At 38.1% G+C, this 7,438-nt stretch overlaps 1 protein-coding gene across 1 annotated transcript in view; it reads right to left on the bottom strand.

The window, feature by feature from the left end:
- SLC25A31 (solute carrier family 25 member 31) overlaps positions 1 to 7,438 on the bottom strand; it is a 35,624-nt gene that overhangs the window by 24,115 nt on the left and 4,071 nt on the right. The gene's annotated exons all lie outside the window — the stretch shown is intronic.

Below are 7,438 nucleotides of genomic sequence, written 5' to 3'. Positions count from 1 at the left end.
CTATATACCGGAGGTGGCGGGTTCAAACCTGGCCCTGGCCAAAAACTGCAACAACAACAACAAAATAATAATAATAATAATGTGAAGTTCTCTTATCTTGGCTCGGTGCCCATAGCTCAGGGGTTAGGGCGCTGGCCACATACACCAAGGTAGGCAGCTTCAAACCTGGCCCCGGACTGCTAAACAATTTCAATTGCAACAACAACAAAATAGCTGGGCATTGTGGTGGTCACCTGTAGTCCCAGCTATTTGGGAGGCTGAGGCAAGAGAATCGTTTAAGCCCAAGAGTTTGAGGTTGCTGTGAGCTGTGATGTCACAGCACTCTACTGAGGGCAACATACTGAGACTCTGTCTCAAAAACTAACTAAATAAATAAATAAAGTTCTCTTATCTTTATGTTCTGTGGCCATTTTGAATAGGGGCTGGAATTTATCCAGAAAAGGGACCCCTTTCAATTCAAAGTAGTCTCTAGAGGCCTGATAGAGGAGAAACTGGAAGAAAACCTTGATAATTCTCCCTTATCAATTTTCCATGGACTGATCAACCCATGTAATTCAGTTATGGTCCAGGGGAATCTAATCTTTTTTTTCCTGCCGCTGATTCGAAGAATAAAAGTTGTTCTCAGGCATATGTTAAATATACAAACACTAACAAAAGCTGATGAGCAAACAAAAGGTCTGTGCTAATTTTTGTGATAGCTAACACCACAGATAAGCAAAACAGGCCTCAAAATAATTCACCTGTGGCCTGTGGGTTGAAGGTCTGATACCCCTGACACCTTAAAATTCAGAGCTGTCTTAGAAGGCAGTAGGCTCTTCAGTAGCATTGGTTGTTTTAACTAGATCACAAATTGTCAAATGGTCAAAACCTAGCTGCTGTGAATAAGGTAAGGTCTGTCTAGTTTCAACTTGGAAATACCCAGAGTCAGGATGTTAAAAATAAAGATCCAAAAAGATATAATCTCAGGTGACTGGGCCAGTGCTCAGAAATGGAGAAAACTAGATTAGGTTAAGTACACAGACTAAAAGATATTTATTTGTTAAAGAAGCATACCTTGTGAGAAAAAATATAGAATCCTGGTGAATCCAAGTCTGAATATGAAGTTGTTTCACAAAGACAATTAAGAATCATATTTAATAGTGGAGGAATAATCTCTGCTTACAGAGGACTCTACCTCCACTATGGTTTTGAACATGTAATGATGACAGCTACTACTTATAAACATTATGAGCTAGACAGTGGGAAAAAATGTATATGTATATTTCATTTATTTAATCATTACATTATTTATTTATTTATTTATTTTTGCAGTTTTTGTCCTTGGGGGCTGGGTTTGAACCTGCCACCTCCAGCATATGGGGCCAGTGCCCTACTCCTTTGAGCCACAGGCGCTGCCCTCATTACATTATTCTTATGATGTAGGTTCTTCTATAATAACCATTTTAAAGATGTACAAAGTAAGACTAAAAAAGCTTAAATACTGTATAAGGACATGGCTACTAAACAGCCAAATCAAATTCGAAAATCAGGCTTTCTGTCTGACTCCAAAGCTCTACTCTAAATTTGGGTTTCTGGAACAACAAATCATAGAAAAGTCCTAAAATTATTTAAGTATGGCAAATAAAACACTATAAAAAGAAACTGATTACTACAAAAATTTTTGAAGAGGAAGAAAATTAGAAAATTGACTAATATGTGAAAATTAAACAATATACTCCTTAACAGCCAATGGGTCAAAGAAATTGTCAAAAGAAAAATTAAAAGTTAAAAGTTACCTTGGAACAAATTAAAATGGAACCAAAACTTATGGGATGCAGTTCTTAACAGTGAAATTTATAATGATCCATGTCACCAACAAAAAGAAAGAAATATCTCAAACATACCCCGACCTCATAATATAGCTAAAGAAACAAGAAAAATAACAAACTCAGTCCAAAGAAAGCAAGAGGAAGCTAATAATAAGATCATAGAAAAGAAATCACAGATGACAAAAATTAGGAAAGATCAATCAAATTATGAGCTGATATTTTGACAGAATAGACAAGATTGACAAAAATTTAGCTAGATCAAGAAAAAAAGACAGACTTGGGAAACACCCAGGATTTGATGACTTTACAGCTGAATGTTACCAAACATGTAAGAATTAACACTAATCCTCTAAAAACTCTTTCAAAAAATTAAAGAGGGGTCCCATTCAAACTCATTTTACTAGGCTAGTATTAACTTGCTACTAGAGACAGACAAAGACACTATAAGAAAAGAAAATTACTTGCCAATATCCCTGATAAACATGCAGAAATCCTCAACAAAATACTAGCAAACTGAATTCAAAAGCACATTAAAAGGATCATTGACCATGATCAAGTGGAATTTATCCCTGTTATGCAAGGATAGTTCAATATGCACAAATCAGTACATGTGATGTACCACAATGACAGAATGAAGGATAAAACCATATAAACATTTCAACAGATGCAGAAAAATTATTAAACTTCATCTTTTAATAATAAAAACTTTCAACAAACTAGGAGTAGAAGCAATGTACTCCAACAAAATAAAGGCCATATCTTAACAGCTCACAGCTAACATACTCAATGGTGCAAAGCTGAAAGCTTTCCCTCTAATATCAAGAACAAGACAAAGATACTCATTTTTGTTACTGCTATTCAAAATAGTACTTGAAGTTCTAGATAGGAAAAGCAAGAGAAAGAAATTAAAAGCATCCAGATTTGAAATGGAGTTGTTAAATTGTCTCTGCTAGCAGATAACATTATCTTATATGTAGAAAATCCTAAAAATACCACCAATAAACTGTAAGACTAATAAATGAATTCGGTAAAGTTGTAGGATGTAGAATCCACATACAGGTATCAATGATACTAACAACAAACTATCTGAAAAAGAAAAATAAATCTGATTTACAATAGCATTAAAAAAAAACAAAAAACAAAAAACAAGACTCGGCACACCTGTGGCTCAAGCGGTGGCTAAGGCGCCAGCCACATATACCTAAGGTGGTGGGTTCGAATCCAGCCTGGGCCCGCCCAACAACAGTGATGGCTACAACCAAAAAATAGCCGGGCATTGTGGCAGGCGCCTGTAGTCCCAGCTACTTGGGAGGCTGAGGCAGGAGACTTGCTTGAGCCCAGGAGTTGGAGGTTGCTGCAAGGTGTGATGCCATAGCACTCTACCCAGGGGGACAGCTTGAGGCTCTGTCTCAAAAAACAAAACAAAACAAAAAACACTTAGAAATAAATTAAACCAAGGAGGTGAAAGATCTGTATGCTGAAAAGCTTAAAAGACTGATTAAAGAATTGAAGAAGGCACAAATAAATAAAAAGATATTTCATGTTCATGGGTTGGAAGAATATTGCTAAAATATTCTAGCAAAAGCAATCTACAGATTCAATGTAATTCCTATAAAATTCCAGTGGCATTTTTCACAGAAATAGAAATGAAATACTAAAATTCATATGGAACCAACAAAGATACCAAACAGTCAACGCAATGTTGAGCAATTAAGAACAAATGAGAGCCATCACACTAATTTCAAAATATACTAACATCAAAACATCATGGACCTGGCATAAAAACAGACATATCAAACATTGGAACACCATACAGAGCCAAGAAATAAACTCATATGCCTACAGTCAACTGATTATCAATGAGGGTGTCAAGAACACACAACGATGAAGGAACAATCTCTCTGATTAATGGTACTGGGAAAAGTATATATCCACATGCAGGATGAACTGGATTATTGTCTCACAGTATATACATAATTCTACTCAAAAGACCTGAAACTGTAATGTTTATAGGAGAAAATATGAGGGGAGAGCCTCATGATACTGGTTTGAGCAACAATTCTTTGCATATGTCCCCAAAAGCACAGGCAACAAAAGCAAAAATAGATAATCAGGACTGCATTCACACTAAAAGGCTTCTGCATTGCAAAGAAACTATTAATAAAGTGAAGAGACAATTCATGGTTTGGAATAAAATATCTGCAAACCATGTATTTGATAAGGGGTTAATTTCCAAACTGTAGTATATAAGGAACTCAAATAACCTAATAGCTTGAGAATAAATATCCCAATTAAAAAAATGGACCAAGGACCTGAATAGACATTTCTCAAAGACATACAAATGGCTAACAAATACATGAAACATTTGTTCAACATCACATTCGTCATGGAAATTCAAATTAAAAAACACAATGAAGGGTGGCACCTGGGCTCAGTGAGTAGGATGCCAGCTCCATATACTGAGGGTGGCGGGTTCAAAATTAGTATAGTCATTTAGAAAACAGTATGAAGGTTCTTTAGAAACTAAAATCAGAGCTACCAGCAATCTCATATTGGATATATAGCTAAAAGAATTGAAATCAGCATGTTGAAGAGGTATCTGTACTCTCATGTTCACTGTAGCATTTTTTACAATAGGTAAAATATGGAAGCAACCTAAGTGTCCACCAACAGATGAATAAAGGAAATGTGGCATGTATATGCAATGGAATACTAGTCAGCCTTAGAAAATTCTGTTACTTCTGATAACATAGATGAACCTGGAGAACATCATGCTAAATGAAATAAGCCAGGCACAGAAAAAGAAATACTGCATTATTTCACTTATACATGGATTCTTAAAAAGGTGAATGCATAAAAGCAAAGAGTAGAATGGTGGTTACCAGAGGCTACCAGCTGGAGCGTGGAATGACTGGGAATTGGGAATAAGGAGATGTCATTCAAAGGGTATAAAGCTTCACTATGTGGGATGTATAATTTCTGGATATCTAATGTCAACATATGGAGGTGGTCTACATAAAGAGCTAGGCCTTCTATACTGATACATACCTGTGGGGCATGTCCCATCTACAAAAATTAGGTGAACTTAATGAGGTGGTCAATGTAGGGAGGTGGTAAATAATGAAGGGTCTATCTTTGAAACGATACTACCTTATTATGTATATTTATAAAACATACACAAAATATAAATTAAAGAATGAGATGAAGATTATTCATTTAAAAATCTTTATTTGATACCTACTTGTAGAGGAATGGACACCATGCTTCCTAAGGACAGTTACTGATTCTTATCACATTAAAAGAAAACTCTGAGAACAGGACAGTCTCCTGGCAAGCCTAGAGACGTTTTGTGACTTGGGGGCAATCCCCTAAGTAACTCAGTGTTCTGGAATGAGATAAGATCAGTCACTCACTAGTAAGCATGTGTTAAACATTGATGCTTAGTAGTTCTTCATGAGGGTTGTGGGGAAGAACACGTGGCAATCCTTATGCATGCAGCCTTTGTATGTAATGGCCTTAACTCTCCACACCTGTTGTGTATAACCTTAATAAATAGCCATTGCAGATGGGGTTCTGGGCTACCCTGCACTTAAGGTTAGCCTGCCTCCCATAAGCTTGTACTTCTAATCTGTGTCACACCTGGTTCCTTCCTGCGGCAACTGAGACCAGGGCCTTAGGGGTTGCAACACCTACTGCATAGAAGACACTGTACTACTTATTACTGGAGATAGCACTAGGAACAAAGTTCTTGGTCTTACACAGCTTTCATTTTAAGAGGGAGGGACTAGGGGATAGATAACAAATATGTCTGGTGTATATAAAAACTATAAAATCTATAAAGAAAAAATATGGAGACTGGGAATGATGAAGGGCTACTTAGTTTGGGTTGTCAGGGAAAATTTAAATATTAGCTGATATAAGAGCATAATTGAGCATTCAAACAGATGAAAAACAGTATTTTCAAATATCTTGCTAATCATGACATTTTCATAACACTGGTTGCTATTGACTCAAGGTATCATTAGCCTGAGGTTTATTCTTAGAAATAGTGTGTATGTGGGAGGGAAGTAAAGATGATAAACTAGAAGCAGCCTGCACATGCTTCTCTCACAGAGGACTGAAGGTGGTGAGTGGATATTCACTTTTAAAGAGAAAATTGTGAAATAAAAGAGAGGTTGACAGGAGTGACCCAAAGTGAAGAGGAGAGGTGACCCGGTCAGTGCTTTGGAGGTACACAGGGAAGATGAGCACACATGTAGGGAAGGAATAGAGAGAAGAATCCTAGGGCTCTATACTCTTCAAATAATCATTGCTATTTGACCCTCAGGAGGGACTTTTCACTGTAGAAGGCTACAGAATGGACAGAGGGAGCTATCTGAAGACTGTGCAGAGACATTGCTCCAGAGATCAGGAACAGTAGAGAGATAGAAATTGTATGAGAAGGAAGCATTCCCTGATGATACTCCAGTAAAGTAGTCTGCATTTACCTTTCTATTTAGTGACTAGACTGGGACCTCCTTGACCCATTCAGACTTTAGGCACTCAGTAACATGAAATGAATGATACCAACCTTTCCCAAACTTGCAAATCCTACAATTCACCCAGGAACTGGTTAAAATGAGACTCTGAACCACACCCAAATACATTGAATCAATTCTTTAGGAGAAAGACTTGGGCATCCATTCCATTAACAAGCACCCTAGATGGTTCTTCCTACTGGCAAGTTTGGGAAATTATATCAGTTCAATACTTTTGGGGTTTAGACAAGTCATAAGCTCAAAATTACAATCTTTGGGCTCAGGTACCCCAAACTTTTGTGTATTACTCCCAGATATCTTTCCAGACAGAAACTTCATGGGGAATGAAGCCCAAGGTCATACCAGTGGGCTACTAGTAGAACTGGGTCTCAGAACCCAAGTCTCCGAGACCCTATCTCTGGGATCTTCTTCTTCAGCATGGTGTCCCAGGCCAGCTGTGTAAGAAATGAGGCAACCTGGAAAGGGAAGGCAAGCCCAGCACTGGCCTCTCACGCTAGCTTCCTGGGAAATAAGTCTGCTGGGGTTCTCAGCAGAGTGACCATGGCCAAGTTCCCATCAATGGACAGGGGTGGGAATAGGAAATGAGTGGATGTGGGGATAAGAGTGGGTTGGGAGAGGACAGTCAGAGGGAGGTCAGGCACTGAGGTTGTCCAGGGCACTTCTACCTGCCTCTGGGCTCACTCTAACTCTGTAGTGGCTGGCTCCATGCCTTGTGTCTCTTGAGAGAGTAGGCACCATTGTATAGCCAATTCTGAGCTCCTGCCACCAAGGTCCCAATGCTAACTGTTGTGTTCCTGGTGGTGGCATATCCATGACCAAGATGGTGGTGGCAGTGGAGTTTGCTACAACAGCCAGGTGGGCTATAGGCTCCTACAACTGCTGTGCTTGTCTGGTGTGGAGGCAGCCAGGGAAGATGGTAGTGTGGAGGGGGTGTAATCATCATATTCCAGGCTATTATTTTGCATACAGATGTTATTATTGCTTTCTAGAGTTACACTTTTAATACATAAACACAAATAAAATAATTAAAACATATAGATATAGAGTTAGTACTACCCACGTATAACATACATCCTTATTTTTCTCAGAAGT

Source organism: Otolemur garnettii, unplaced genomic scaffold (genome assembly GCF_000181295.1).
Source record: "Otolemur garnettii isolate 467f Iridium unplaced genomic scaffold, OtoGar3 scaffold00093, whole genome shotgun sequence".
NCBI lineage: Eukaryota > Metazoa > Chordata > Mammalia > Primates > Galagidae > Otolemur > Otolemur garnettii.
The sequence above is the reverse complement of the archived record's forward strand: the minus strand, read 5'-3'. Positions and strand labels throughout refer to the sequence as shown.